This window comes from Squalius cephalus, assembly GCF_949319135.1.
Source record: "Squalius cephalus genome assembly, chromosome: 1".
Lineage (NCBI taxonomy): Eukaryota > Metazoa > Chordata > Actinopteri > Cypriniformes > Leuciscidae > Squalius > Squalius cephalus.
Window position 1 is genome coordinate 61,909,520 of NC_137122.1, and position 17,079 is coordinate 61,926,598.

Genomic DNA, 17,079 nt, shown 5'->3' on the forward strand with positions numbered 1-17,079 from the left:
GCAAATATTGCTATGTAGGCCTATTTCACAACTGTATGGGATCATACACAAAATATGACAATATTTAAAGCTCAATATCATTTGAAGACAATGACTTAGTCATAAAACCAACTGTATATTGTTCATATAGGTCTCATGTATGATGCACACCTTTAATATTTTTGATATTTATGACAATAAACTGTTAAATCATATGCAAATATTGCAATGTATTTCACTACTGTATGGGATGATATACAGAATATGACAATATTTAAAGCTCAATAGCATTTGAAGACAGTGACTTACAGTCATAAAACCAACTGTACATTGTTCATCTAGGTGTCAGGTATGTGGCAGTAGTGAAATACATAGCAATATTTGCATATGATTTAGCAGTTTATTGTCATATCAGAAATCTAAAAGGTGTGCATCATACATGAGACCTGGGTGAACAATGTACAGTTAGTTTTATGACTGTAAGTCATTGTCTTCAAATGCTATTAAAGTTAGAAACGTTTATGCCAATGTCGCATGTAATTTTGAGACGGTCCCTAAATATGCGTGCGACAAGAAAGTCTAAGAATGTGTCTTTCACTTATAACGTACCCATGTCTTAATGCCAAAGACCGCACTATATCTTTATATGACATTCCTAATTTAAAGTAAAATGTTATTTCTTCTGTCATCTCCATCTCTGCTGTAGCCCAGCCTATGGTACGGTTACAGTATTGGCCGCTGTGGCTCCCTCAACATAACTCGTGGCCACGACAAATAGATGTCGTTCTCTCAAAATATGAAGTCGTGGCCACGAGAAAAATATATCGTTCCCTCAACATATGATCTCGAGGCTACGACTTTGCATCGCGTGGCCACGACATAATGATGTCGTTACCTCAACAAAATGATCTCGTGGCCACGACTTAAAGGTCCCATTCCATGGATTATTTTTATTATTTTATAATGTTTCCAGGGGTGCCCTTATAATGTTAGTATGTTTTTTAGATCAAAAATTTGTATTATTTAGAAATAAAAGGCATTTTTCCTAGCCTGATTTCATTCCCTGGTTTGAACGCTCTGTTTGAAGAGGCGTGTCTGTGTGAGACTTCAGTGTAAACGCCCTCTGCTGTGATTGGCTGACATGCTTGCATATGAAATATCTGGCATTACATGTGGAACTATCTGGAAAACTTTTACTATTACAGCTATTATACGTTTTTACTATTACAGCTATCTGGATTAACGAATCATGAGAAGTTTTTTAAGTATTTAGATCTATTACCATCACATAAAAGGTTGTAGTCATGATTGAGCAGATGACAGTCTGTTGATCGCGTGAAAGATCTTATCATTGCAACGCAGTTTCTGCACTCTCACTAATGATTTCACCAATGCAAACATGAGGTATATAAATACAGTAAGAGATTCGTTGTGCAGTGTAACAGCGTCATTGATTTCATAACGAGTTTTGGCAAGTGTCCAGATAAACTCGCGCTGTGTGATTGATAGCTTGGGCGATTGGAAAGGGATTGTTCTTTGATCGCTTTCTGTATATTAATCACAGTTTAAGTAAGATTATTTTCATCCTACTAAGAGAAACGATGTGAAGTTGATTGCTAACGTTACTTCCATAGTAAATCACTACTTACCGCTTGCTGGAATATAGTTGAAATTGTCCCCTTCGTCAGTATGAAACGCTGAGAGAAGCTGCTTGATATTATCCCAGGTTAGAAAAACAGTCCGTGGTGAAATGGACAGAGCAAACTAACAACTTCGAATTAAACTTTTGCGGTATCCGATTATAGATAAACATCAACCACGTCTGTCGTTCGCCATCCATACGCCTGTATTCCTGTGGGCGGAGGTTACGGTTCTAGTGACATCACTAAAGAAGGAAGTAGAGGGGTGTAGTCCAATCCAGCCGTTTTTTGTAGTCAACTTCTGTTAAATAAAATATCTCGCTTGGCATTGAACTTTGAGCTTTATAATTTTACAGATATTATTTATACTCTAACAACAACATTACACACTAACTAAAGTTTGAAACATGGGATCACGAAGAACGGGACCTTTAATATCACGTTCCCACGAGTTTATATGTTGTGGCCACGACAAAAATAAGTGAACCGAACATGTCCCCTCCCGGTCACCGTAGCCATGAGCAAATTTTTAATTGTTTCAATAATTGAAAATATGAAATGTTCTGAGGTAGGATAACAATTCAAGAATTTGCTTTCACAACTGCAATTGTGCAGTCAGAACTTTTTTTTGTTGTAACAGTGTGATCACTGATAGTAATGTTAACTATGTTTAAAAAGTTCATAAGCATATATACACACACCCAACACACACAGACACTAAATAAGTGGTTTTAAACTTGTCCTTGAGGATACCCAGCACTACACATTTTGTATATCTCACTTATATGACACACTTATATGAGTTAAATCAAAACTCATCAGCTCATTAGTAGAGACTGCAAGACCTGAGTTGTGTGTGTCAGATAAGGGAGACATAGCCTACTGTACACAATGCAGTGCTGGGGTCCTCCAGGACAGGTCTGAAAACCACTGCATTAAAGTATTTCAATAATGTTTACTACTTTTGACTTATGAAACGTGCATATTTACCGAGATAATAATCAAGCTACATTTGTCTGATGCTGTAAGGATGTTTCATTAAAACATTAAAACGTAAACTTAACTCACACACAGTACCTCACATTTGCCAGTGTGAGCCTTGGCATGCATTACAGATAGAAAAGGCTTCATCATGGTAAGTGGTTGGAGCTCGGATAACTTTTCTGCCATCTTTTCCAAATAAGGCCAGTGCCTGTAAAGGGGAAATTGCCAAAACTGGTAAGGAGACAAACCAGGATCTAAGTGACTAGCACAATTCCTGTAACACTGCAGTATGTAGTCATATGTATGGTAATTTGTCATATCAGTACTGATAAGGTAGTAGCCATATTCATTTTCTAATTCCAGAATATAAAAAATGTGTGATTTTTAGCTAGTCATGGTGTTATTCCCATGCATGGCATATATTAATAAAGGTAAAACATCAGTAAAAACTTCAGTTATCATTTGGCAATGGCTATCTCCCTGCAAGCAATGTCCATACAAAAGAGTGTTGCATTTGCAGCTTGTGCCGGCTCCTTCTGCAGGAACATTGGGTCGGCATATATTTCACCACGGTAGAGGTTCAAGCCTTGCAGCGAGATTCATGTCTGCACACAGCTATTTCAAGGCCCTCTTCATCCACCTTGGCCCTGGACTTCTGTGCTATTTCTCTGCCTGCTGGAAATGTTGCCGGTCCGCAGACATCATGACCTGTCCTCTGAAAGTAGAAACAATTACATTACATTTGATCTGGAACACTGTTTAGAGTATCAGCTTGTATTTGTCCTGTGGAAATGAATGCTGTAATGTGGAATTAACTTGTGTAAGAAGTAAAAAACATACTGTTTAAAGTACAAAAATAAATAACTAAATCTTTATTTTTGTTTGTGTCTTCAGGCTACAGAAGGGAGAAAAAGTATTTACCAGATTGCTGTCGTAGAACTGTAATATAACAAGCTTGTTTAAAACAGTGCTATATCTTTCAAAACACTTTTTAAATTGTAAAAGCAAATAAAAGTATAATTATATAATGACTAGAGCCAAAGAAAATTATGTTAAAGAAATATGTTTAGATGCCACAAAATGATTGTTATTTTTTACAGAAATAAGGTAAAGTACAGTTTCTCTATAAATAACTATCAGTCCATTCAACCAATAGCTATACTTGCTTTTCCTTTAGAGGGTCATGGCATGGGGGGGTCTAGAGCCCATCGCATCTAGCACTGGGCGACAGGTGAGATGCAGCATGGACACACAAATACCACTGCACCACCTTATATCCAAATTAAAAAAGAACATAAAAAAAGATTACACTTACCCTTTGGATTTCTTGAAGCGGTGATGTTTTCTATTAGCGTCTGCAGATATAGCCAGCGTGTCTGGTGTGCATGCTGGGCATTTAAAGGGCTCCATCAGGCACAGATCTTCTTTCTTAAAATTGCAGAAGGCAAACTCCCGAAAGACTCTGTGGAAGGTATCACCACAAATACTACCCGTCTGGAAAGATTTTGAAGTCTGGAATTCAAACACTTTGGAAATAAAAACAGCGGCGACCAGTGCAAAGACATCGATGTTCAAGCATTCTGAGAAATGCTTGTTGGGATAAAGCTGGGCTGGCTAATTTCATCTGCTCAAATGATGTGAACAGATCAAACTTAAACAGCATTTGGCAGCTGGTGGTTGCTGGCCAGTCTCTGTATTGAAGCAAGTCACTAATCCCAGGAGTCCATTTGGAAGAACAAAGTGGACAGCTTATACACGGCAGACACAGGTTGTGTGGACCTTAAAACAAACATGTGTTTACTATTTGACCAGTATTTGTACAGCACAGGACAAAAGAATATAGTCAGCCATTATTATGCTTGACTTCATCTGGTCGGATATAAAAAGGTAGAAGGAAGTGACAAGACATGCCGATGATAGTCACCAATACGGTCTGCTTTCCTGGGATAATTTTGAAGTCTTGGTTTGGACCACAGGAACAGATTTGTATCGGTGGAGGAACTGGAAGCACACACACTGCAGTAAATCACATTTCAGAAAGTAATATCAGTAATGTCTACACATTTACTCAACAAAAGATTCAGTTAAAGGAAACTGCAGAGGGCACCTACTACATTATCTGAACATACCTTGTTCACGGAGTTGATATTGGCCACTTTCATCAGCCACCACTACGGATGTTGGTGGAATGGGTTTTAAAAAACCATCAAATATCGCTTCCCTATCATGGAAAACAGTTTTTCTGTGGATCTCGGTGTCACATGATGAACAGAAACACTGATTTCCTGAGGGGACACAGTCTAAGCACTGGACAACAGCATCAACAGTTTTGCATTGTTGACAGCAATGCTGGGTAACTGTCTCTGCAGCCGACATGCAGTTCAAGATCTCTGGCATTGCAGCCCTGAATTTCTTTTCAAGAGATGACCTGTCTTTTGGTCCATGCAGACATGGTGGGTGTCTCTTCTACTTCCACTGATGCAGAGACAGTGACTGAAGTTTGCAGGTTTTTTAGCCTCTGAAGATGTTGATCTAAATTAATAAAAAATTAATAATAATAATAAGGAAAAAGCCAGTTGCAATAATGCATTTTAATAAAGCAAATTAGCAATTTCTTATATGGCTTTGTCACTTCATATGCATGATGTAAATGGGAATTACATACTTTTACAGTTGCCTATATGTGACATTTTAAATTTAAATATAAAAGCTGAAATTATTTAGGCTTTCAATTCAATATGCTTACCAAGACTTGGTACCTCTTGCGGGATATCATTAATTTGCACCTCCTCGACCTCTGAGAGCTCCCTAGTGCCGGCAGGTTTAACTGCAAACACAACATGTAATGATCTAGAAAACATCACTGCTGACCAAAAGCTTAGACACTTGTGAACAACAGTATGCAGTATATTTCACTGACCAGATCGACTCTTCTGAACACGTTGTGGTAGGATGAACCCATGCTGGTCTCTCTTCCTCCAGGAGACATTGGAGACTTCCGTTCCTTTTTTTTCCTTTTCTTTTTAGTCTGAAAGTAAAAACTAAATGATACATTTGGGGGAAGCATTTGCAGAGGCATTTTCTTTTAAATTTAGGTAAATACCATGATAGAGAAATAATGAATAACGAAAAACTTTACTTTTTGGGTTTCCAACTCATCAGCCATGGTTTTTGCTGCTTCCAGCCATTCATTAAATTGTTTTAATGACTCTGATGCCATTTGTAGATGTTTTTAAATAGAAATAATTGAAGGATAAAGTAAAAGCACAAAGAAATACAACACGGGAAAGAGAGAAAGAGAGAAAGAGAGAGAGAGGAGGAAAAAGAAACTGGCTCTTAAAAGAACCGATTGATTTGTAAAATATTTCAGTGATAAAGGATGGGTACAAAAACCTGAAAACAAACAGATGAGATGATTAGACAAAACAAACCAGGGCTCTGTAAGAGTGGGCACGGACTGGTCCTTGTCAACCTGTGCGTGTCTATAAATCTGAATGCACTAGTGGGTATTATTAAATACATTTTATTTTGCATGTGAAGTGGAGACACTTAATATTCAACAATATTATTGATCTGTGGCACCATTATATGAGAACTGAACTGAGCTGGATGATGACATCACTGTTTTCATTAACTAAATTAATGTTTATTTTATTTTATTTTATTTTTCAAGCTGATTCTGAAACAATCTGTATTGTTAAAAGCACTAAATAAATAAAGGTGACTTGACTTGTGGCTATAATCTAAAATAGGCAATAACAATGAATCTGAACTGGATTCCGTCAACCGGTTTTGCCATTACTGCATTTTTTATATATTTTTTTAATTCTTTAAAATGTTATATACCTAGCTGAATTGATCCCCTGAATTTAAATAATTTGGATAGCTGTAAAACTGTTGTGACCTGATCCTACTTGTATAATGCTGAAACTACCTTTTTCTCTAAAGAGAAAACATTTAACGTTACAGTTTGGGATACATTAGGCTGAAATTATTTGTGGCAATATGACAGAAATTGCAGATTATGCGTGTGAAATAGCAACATGCTGCTAGCGATGAAGCTAGCTAGATAGTAGGTAACGTTAGCAATGAAATAACGTAACAGTTACTTTCTTAATGAGTAAAATGCCAATCGCAACTGATTTGTAACCCAGATGTCAAAATGCACTCATTTAGTTCCACATAAATTACAAAAAACACACACAACTACTTATAAATATATATAAAAAAACAACAGCGGACACCTCCGACCACACTGAGCAGGAGAAGCAGCTTTTAAAGGAACACTCCGACTTTTTGGGACTTTAGCTTATTCACAGTATCCCCCAGAGTTAGATAAGTCCATACATACCTTTTTCATTTCTGTGCATTCTGTAAGTGTTATTTGACGCACCCACCGCTAGCCTAGCTTAGCACAAAGACTGGATGTAAATGGATAATGGTAGCATACTAACCCCAATAAGTGACAAAATAATGCAAACATTTTCCTATTAACATGTTGTGATCTGTATAGTCACAGCGTGTACAAATAACAAGGCTATATGAGACAGAGACCATTTTTAATCGTATAAATACTGGGAACTATATTCTCACTAGGCGTAGGAGCACAGCTACTTGGGCGGAGTGATTAGCGCAGCACACGAGACGCCCTGTTGATGGTTCCGTAAACAAAACAAACGTGTCTAACTAGCTAGTAGCGAACGTGACTCGTGATTAGGGCTGTCACTTTACGTTCGAAAATCGATTGCACAATCGATCGGACCAACCAACACAAGTTTCGAAAACGAAAATAGGGAATCGATTTTAACGGTCTTTTCTCGGAGCGCGTCCAGCTCGTCATGTTATGCCCGCAGCAACGCGCGTCATTTGCAACTGCAGGCTCTGACAAACACGCATAACAGCAAATGATCCTTCTGCATAATGCGTCTCTTTTTACTACAAAACTGTGGATTTTCCCGGTATTCAGACAGTCTCATGCATTCAGATACAGATTCGGGCTACGGTCTACAAACGCCTACGTAGGCGAAATTTGTTTGACATTTCTAATCGTAAACACAGCCATGTTGAAGACTGAGGTAATGTTTTTCATATATGCTGCTATGGCAGTCCACTCTGCTTATTGCTTTTCGAGAATGTTGCACTAGTCATTGTGCGCGAAACTTCACGCCAATAAATCATTAGAAATATTGCTGACTTGTGCGCGTCAGGCGCAGCGCGCCCTCTTTACGTTCGTCCTAATGCCTGTTAGTTGTCCGTGGATTTGCCCATATTTGGCGTTTTATTTTTCAATTTTCGATTTCACAATCGATTCAATGAACACTTATGTCTCAAAAATCGAACAGTTTTTTTTTTCACAAAAGTGACAGCCCTACTCGTGATCATGGCTGACTGTGAGGAATTGTCAGAGGAATTTTACTGTGTATCAAACCAAGATCCAGATATAGTTTTGAGCCTGAATACACAGACGAGGAGTTACAAACTTTGGAAGCTGTAAGACAAGATGCCGAACAGATTGATGTCGAAGGGAGAATCAGAACGAACACAGACTGGTGGTGTAAATGTGGAACATGCCAACCTATGCCGACAGAAACCGAGTGCCTTTGTTGTAATGAATGGGACCGGGTATTGCCATCAATGTCAAGGCTTGATGACAATCAAAATATTTGCGTCACTACCACGGACGATTTCTCTGCCCTAATACACCCAGCAGTTGTCGTTTTTTTTTCCCATTGTGGGACAAGATCAACTGGAAGAAACGCCCCATGCCGAGTGAACCTAATGGTCAGCTGTCCACCAAGTAAGTGATTTCGTTATAATGATCATTCATAGTTCAATGAAATTGTAGTATAGCCATTGCATACAGTGTGTCAATACACAAAATATGCACACGTCAACTGACATAGCACATTTGAAATAGCCTTTCATGATCACCTGTTTACTTGTAGCTTAGCTATTCACACAAAGTTTTCTGTGCTTCCAAAGTTTGTAACTCCTCGTCTGTGTATTCTGGCTCTAAACTATATCTGGATCTTGGTTTGATACACAGTAAAATTCCTCTGACAATTCCTCAAAGTCAGCCATGATCACGAGTCACGTTCGCTACTAGCTAGTTAGTCACGTTTGTTTTGTTTACGGAACCATCAACAGGGCGTCTCGTGTGCTGCGCTAATCACTCCGCCCAAGTAGCTGTGCTCCTACGCCTAGTGAGAATATAGTTCCCAGTATTTATACGATTAAAAATGGTCTCTGTCTCATATAGCCTTGTTATTTGTACACGCTGTGACTATACAGATCACAACATGTAAATAGGAAAATGTTTGCATTATTTTGTCACTTATTGGGATTAGTATGCTACCATTATCCATTTACATCCAGTCTTTGTGCTAAGCTATGCTAGCGGTGGGTGCGTCAAATAACACTTACAGAACGCACAGAAATGAAAAAGGTATGTATGGACTTATCTAACTCTGGGGGATACTGTGAATAAGCTAAAGTCCCAAAAAGTCGGAGTGTTCCTTTAAGTGAATCTCTGAAACTGCCATCTACTCATTAACCACAGTCAGAGAATGGCACTGGGAATAGGCTTGTTATGTATGGTTAGTGTGTTCTCCGTCTCTTTAATAGCTGTATTCCCAGCACGACACTCAACTGTCCCGACCCTCATTATACAGTAAGGAAGATTGACCAATGATCAAAGCTGATGATCTGTGATTAGTAGTGTCACACTGGGGGGTTTGTGATATTGACCAAAAAAAAACATTAGTTGATTTTTTATGCTGTGTGTTTTTTGTCTCTTGGCTGGTTTAGGCCTGTCGTGGACAGCCGACTCCCGAAGCTTTTCATATTCTTCATATTCACAGTAGTGATATGAATATAATAGTGATATAGTAGTGCAGTAGTGATAAAACAACTTTTCCAGGGGCATTTTTACCTTTTATAAGATTTTTTTTCTAACCGTATTAGATATATACATCATTTTTATGTGAAATTCTTACATTTAATCAGTAAATTCAATTAGAATAATAAGACATAACAAAATAGGATGTTACCAAAGTATCAGCAAAATTAATTTAGTCAGAAGTGAAACAGAAACAGCTTTTATATGTATTTACAATTGCATAAACATAATGCTATGAAATACATAATACATTTTTTTTTTTTTTTTTTTATATGAAATATTTTTTAAATGAAATACTTTGGTTCATTGATTCGTTCAAAAACGCTGATTAATTCAGGATCGAAACGCCACTGTGTTGCTCATTGACATTAACTATTGATATTAACTTATTTTGAACTAATATTAACTATAACTTGACATCATATCGAAATATAAGACAAAAACTCATACTGGGTCTTGAATTTTGGGGTCCTTCTGACTGAATTGTAATCTACATCACACAGTGAATGCATTGCAAAGTGAGTGACATACTCGTTAATGTCAGCCTCCACATGGTTAAAACAACAATTACGATATTATTGTAGACAATACATACAATGCATTATTATTGTACACACCCCTAGTGGTCACTCGCTCAAACTCACTGAAAATGAAAGGGCAAATTGTCCCTGAACTCCAGCCTTCTTTAAAGTCTTGAGTTTGTGTCATGTAATGTCATCGTGGTCCTGCTGCCTCTCAGCTGGTGCTGCTGGTGTTTGGGGGCATCTTCGGTCTGGTGGCGTCTTTGGCTCAGAGCTTCTCTCTCCTCTCCTGCATCGCTGCATACTTCCTCGTCTGCAGTGAGTGTCATGAACAGCTACATTACCCGTCTACAGATAGCAGCTGAAGTGAAGTGAGGTCTCAGTGGAGTTTGTGTTGTTGTGTATGGGTCAGTGAGAGATGTGTTTCGGGGATCAGTCAATGCCACACATGGATATAAATAACAATGGGAAAGAAAGAAAACACTAAATGTCCGGCGCTCCAGCTGAGTGCAGCTGTTAGGTGAACTGGACACACAGAGAGAGCGTTTAAATACATATGGAGGTTTTTAGCTCAATAATAAATATACACAAAGCCTGCAGGAATGAAATGCAGTAATATTGAAAAGATCTATCTGATGTGTTTAAAGTTTTTAGAGGATTTATCCTTTTCAGAATCATATTATGTTCCAGTATGTAACAGCACACACATGTGAACCGGGAATGATTGGTTCGGCACGTATATGTACCGAATGAAAGCAGAGTTGTTGTAGCCACTGAACTTGCTGAACTTCAGTTTGTGCAGACCATGATTTGAATCTCCCGAATTTAAACTATAGGACGGGACGACACTCTTTATATCGATATACTCTGATGTTGTGAACGCATCTGATAAATATTGGACACAGAGTGAAGCCGCTGTGAGAAAAGTACACAATCCACGTCCTAAACATGAGACGTGCTTTATATTAATAGAATAGTTCGGCCTAAAGTGAAAATGAAGTCATAAATGACTCACCCTGATGTTGTTCTAATGATGCGTGTACTACTTTCTTTTATAGACCACAAAAGGAGCATTTTTAAAAAAGTGTCTCAGACTCGTCCATATAATGGCAGTGAATAGCGACCAGCATTAAGCTTTTTAAAACAAGACACAAAAGTATCACAGAATCATCCCATGCGACACATGTCGTATATTCCAAGTGTTTTGGGTGTATATGATATGAACTTTAATCACTGTAAATCCTGAGCTTGGCCGTTGGTCTTCAGTGCACAGCTGCACGACTGTATTCGTGTGACTCTATTAGCGCCGCAGTTCACTCCGACTCACCCAGAAAAAGCACACAAGTTGTGGGAAAGCAGGATGAACAAAAACACGACACAAGATTAACAAAAACAAAAAAGTGCCTCAAACTCATGAGCCTTTGAGTCCTCAGAGTTTGAGAAGTGCTTGCCATCGGATCCAACACAGTTGCTTTGCTTCATTCCTTAACAAGCGCAACCTGCATTAAACTGGGCCTGGTTTACAAAGCAGTCGCAGGAAAATACTGCAAACCAACAAATATACCAAGGATGCGATCAGGGACTCGGTTTACTCTTTCCATTGACAGAATCGTCCGGCTTTCCACTGTTATACGGTAGGGGGTGCTATGACACTTCTTCTGAAAGAGTACTAAATCTCCTGATCAAAACACAGGCAAAGAAGAAGCAGAAACAAGCCATTACATAAGTAATAACACGATCACCAACATTAAACAGCATTTTAATCAAAACTGCCTAATGTTACTGAATGAAATGTTGACCCAGGACGAGTTATGGGACTGAGAAGCTTTAGTGGTGTTGATGGACTCGATCTACTCCGTCTGTGTTTTGATCGTCGTTCTGAATCTGATCCAGACACAGTCTTTGACAAAAAAGAGATTTTCTCAGCTTTTTGCTCAAAATGTTGATTTTCTTATGAAACTTACCCACATTAATGTGTTGATAAAGCTAGAATAAAACACTGGCTGCCAACTTTTTAAAAAACAAACGCAGATGAGGAAAGAGTTAAAAATAAAGCTCAGTCACGTGATTACGCTGGAGTCCTGTGGAAGTCTGCAGAAACTGTACACTTTCACAAACAGCACAACGTCTTTTTATCCTCGACAACTTCAACTTTTTCTCTCTAGTTTAGCAGTGCTTTTGAAAAGCCTGACGTGATCTGAAAACCTCTCAGCGCTTGACTTCAACATTCTCTCGTTCCCTCACTGCCGCTGTGGGCCGACTGAACTGATCAGCTCAAATAAGCTTTAAAGTGTTGTTGTGGAGGCGCTCAGATGTAGATATCTGTCGCAGTGTGATGTAAAATATGGGCGGAAGTGGAAAACAAGTCATTTTGGCAGCTTGGTTTCAACAAATGCTGTTCAGTTAGGATGCTTGTTTCAGGTCTGAAACTTGCGATATGTTTTTATAGTGCATCTTATAAGTCAAAAGACCAAAGCGAATGTGAATCCTCATGTCATGACCTCTTTAACACGGAGGATTTTGCCGTGTTTGTTACCAAAGGCTCCTGTGGCACATTGTTGGCTAGCAATGCTTTCTGAACATTGTAATAATATGAGACTGAAACATTGTTTTCTTGTTAGCAATAATGACATTTAGTTATGACCTTCTTTTATTTGCAGGTTTCCTGCAGTTTGACTAATTCATTCTCCTCAACCTCATCATCACCATATACTCGTGTGATGGATATTAACATAAAACTGTTTGTAATAGAGTTGAATAGTACACATCAGAGCCTATGTGTCCCACATTTCCATGATTCACATCAATTTATGTCCGTTTGATTTATTAATTTACATTTTTACTGTTGAATACATCATTTATAACATCTATCTTTATTTCATTTTTAATGTAAATGCAGTATTGAGTATCTAGTACACAGGTGATCATATCCACATGGTATTGGGGATAGGGTGGGGGTTCGGGGTTGGCGTTTGGTGAAAGGGTGAATTTTATGTTTTTACAAAAGCTCAACATTCACTATTTACTTACAGTATATTTACTATTCACTATATAGTACGTCGCATCAGCCAGGAAAAAGAAAGACCTCCCTGTTTGAGAAATTTTTTACAACTTCCAATGTATGTATGGTGTTTTAAAAGAAAAGAAAAAATGACATATCACAATTTGTTTTCCTCAATTCATTTTATTATTATATGTAATATCTTAATTCAGAAGGTGAGATGCTTGGAGTGTGAGATATATATATTCAGTCGATGTACATGTACAGTGACTTCCATTCAAACTCTTTTCTCTTCACATTTCTTGGGTGGAAAGTTTGGCTCGTGTTTGACCAGAGCAAACAAAGCTTAAATGCCACAGCCGACTCTGTAGAAGAAGTCGAGAGATATGAACATTCAAAGAGCCGGAGATCCACTAGAATACTGGAAAATACAGGAACACGTGTCTCACATCTGGACACTTTGGCATTGCAGTTTCTTTGTACACCGGCCTCCTCTGTACCGTGTGAAAGATTGTCCAGACAGGGGAAGAACTGTAAAAGAGGAGAAATAGACCCAATCGCCCAAACACTGTCAAACAGCTCTTATTTCTCAATACAAATCACTCCAAACTTCTTCATCACCTTTCTGTCGTTCCCACAGTCACACAAGCACTGTCACTGCCAAGTCTCATAAGCAGATTTAATAACCAGATGATCACATCACACAATGTCCTTTTTCACATTTTAGTCCCACACTTTATCTTGTCCGTCAAATTATTAATTTATGATTAATAAAAATTATTAATCAATGATTTTATTCATTAAAATGTATTCAATTACATTTTCAATACCCAGTCATACAAGTAATATGAAGAAGTATAAGTGTATTTCTTATGTGTGTATTTTAGCTGCTTTATTTTGTACTGTTTACTGTTTACAACACTCGTGAAGCTTTAAATCTGTTCTGGGAACAGTATCTAAGCCTTTATGAGGCTTAATTTCTCCATCTCTACACTGTGAGCCTGCAGCATTAGATCCAGTGATGTCTGGAAGATTATAAACACACATTGTGCACTAAATGTTATTAAACTATTGTTTTTTAGACACACACACACACACACACACACACACACACACACACACGCAGCAATCAACATATGAAACTCAACAATGGTGACAATCATAAAAAAGCTTCATGCCACAATATTGCAACATGAATAAATTATGCAGATGAAATGTCTTTTTCTTTATTTGCTTTTATTTCTGCTGTTGTTTTTCGTAGCTTGTTTTGTGATGTTCAGAGAGTTGATCTGTTTATTTGAATATTTTGTCGACTGACACCATTGTTGATGCCTGTATGTCCACAGAAGACACAGTACGTCAATGCGACATCAAGAAGACGCTGGACTCCAACTCATCCATTGGTCAGATCATGTCAAATTTGGTTGAAAATGAAAATGAGGTTGATGTCTAAACCCAATGTTTGTTTGACGTCAAGCTCCAGCGTCAGACATATATAACATTTTGATTGGAATAAATGGCACATTGTTAGAAAAAAAAAAAAGATAAAAAGGTGAAATATGCAGGGCAGAACATTATATCTGTGAAGATCTCAGCAGAGGAGGATTAAACAACTCCACAAACTGCATTACCAGCTCCACTTATTTTCTTTAGTTTGACGCTTGAATTTTTAATGTTAGTTACTCAACTTACCCTTCTTTTCATTTTTGACATTTTGTGCTATAACAACTAAATTAGCAAAAGTTTCTATTTATTTCCTATAATAAGACATTGACTGATGTGTCATCATAGAGTTGCTGTTTGTAAAAATGAATTTGTAACAAAAACGGTTAAATCAGATCATTTACCCAGAAATGTTAATTCTGTCATCATTACTCAAACTATGACTTTATTCCTCCTGTGGATCATAAAAAAAAACAAGTAATAAAAACTCGGTGAGTGTTTTAGCGCAATTTTCTCACCTCATGGGATCACAACACAAAGAGATAATAAATCTTTTCCTGGATTTTTTTTGTGCGTTCCCGAGATTAGACCTTCCTTAACATAATGCCGAAAACCCGAAGTCTCTTGGTGGTCTGGTTGAGGAGTAGATAGAAGTGCAAGATTGGTGCGCACAGAACAGAAATCATGAGTTAACAATCGCAATTTTGTCCGGTGGAAAATTGCACTAAAAAAAAAAAACATTGTCAAGAATGTTGGTAACCAAACAATTTTGGTGACCATTTACTTCTATTGTATGAAAAAAAAAACTACTTTTGTGTTCAATAGATAAAAAACATAATAAAAAAAGTCATCCAGGTTTTTGAACAACATGAGGGCGAGTAAATGATGAGAGAATTTTCATTTTGCGGTGAACTATCACTTTAACATGTAAATATATAATATATCATATGCATAGCTATCTTGAATATGTGTGTTCTTGTAACTGATAGAGAAGAAAACACCATGTTGGACATTGAGTGGTTGGGCCGACGAGTCGCTTTGAGGGCAAACAATGGAAAATATGTCTGCACAAAGAGAAATGGCCAGCTTGCAGCTGTGAGTGATTCTGTGGGTGAGTGCACACTGATTCTTCTCTGACCTTTTACTAAACTTCCACTACTGGATACAACACGAGTCAGATAAATCCTCTCATGTGTTCGGCAGGGGAGGACGAGCAGTTTGTGCTAAAGCTGATTAATCGTCCTATCCTGGTCTTGCGTGGGGAGAACGGCTTTGTGTGTCACCACAAGAACTCCAATACACTGGACGCCAGTCGCTCTGTTTACGACATCTTCTCATTGCTCTTCAGCGATGGCGCATACCATATAAAAAGTGAGTCATATCGTGTGAGCTGAGACTGACGAGAGTTTCACTGAGGATTTCTTATATATTTTTTTTTATATAATTTTATTAGGTTTAGTGACAGCAAGTTACAATGTTTACATGGTACAATTTTTTTTTTTTTTTTGACACAAATTTCACAATTTCAATTCAATTCTTGTGATTTGGTTTTAATATTGACTAATTTGGATAAATATTAGGTAAACAAGATAGGCGTTAATTTTTCACAAGAAAAAAAAATAAATCTCACCTAATGCTGTAAACATACAGAGAGCCCTATCAGCTGGTATTATTTAAGGTTAAAAATAACTCAAATTAAATATAATGCGTTTTTTATTATAATAACAACTTTATTTAATGATATAAGTACAAATATAATAAATATGTAATATAGTACACATATTTAGCAAAATACTCTCTATAGCTCTTTTTTTCTAGCCAACTAATGTGCTATCATAGGTCATATTATGGCCATTAAATGGCTTTCCTGAGGTAAATGTGACATAATTATTCTCCAGCTGTTTTATTGACCTCTTTCCGCGGTTGAAAAACACTGATTGATCGATATTATCTATGAGGAATATACATTTTGGTAAGTTGTACTGTATCTTTCAACAGTGTTCGTGTTTATTTACTATTAGCTAGTAGAGATGATCGGTTCACGTGTCGCTATGGGATCTGTCAATCACATTTACAAGCGCCAAAACGGTATTGTTTGTTTGAATTTCGTAATAAAATTGACAGAATCTGAGAGCTGAGATTATGTCATAATTATGACTTACCAGAGCATGTTTTTTTTCCTTATATGCCAAAAGTGGGCTTCCATATCTCCTCAATGTGTTAGAAGTTAAATGACTGCACCACCAATACAACCTTAAGAAATCTAAAAATACCACACAGGTTTATTCAGTTAAAGGGATAGTTCACTTCAAAATGAAAATTCTGTCATCATTTACTCACCCTCAAGTTGTTTCAAACCTGTATGAATTTCTTTCTTCTGCTGAACATAAAGGAAGATATTTTGAAGAATATCATCAACCAAACAGTTAACTATAACCATTGACTTCCATAGTATTTTTTTCTTCCTACTATGGACTTTGGGCTTGTTTTTCTGTGAAGTCACTTACAAATATTAATAGTTGCGGGTCGTGTTTTTTTGGGGCTTGTTTCTGAAGTGTAGTTGCTTATTTGGGCTTGTTCCCAGCTCCATAATAAGTTGTCAAGCAGATATTT

The 17,079-nt window shown here is 37.4% G+C and overlaps 1 protein-coding gene across 1 annotated transcript in view; it reads left to right on the forward strand.

Annotated features, from left to right (window-relative positions):
- LOC307171271 (protein NLRC3-like) overlaps positions 1-17,079 on the forward strand; it is a 231,247-nt gene that overhangs the window by 134,774 nt on the left and 79,394 nt on the right. The window lies entirely within an intron of this gene.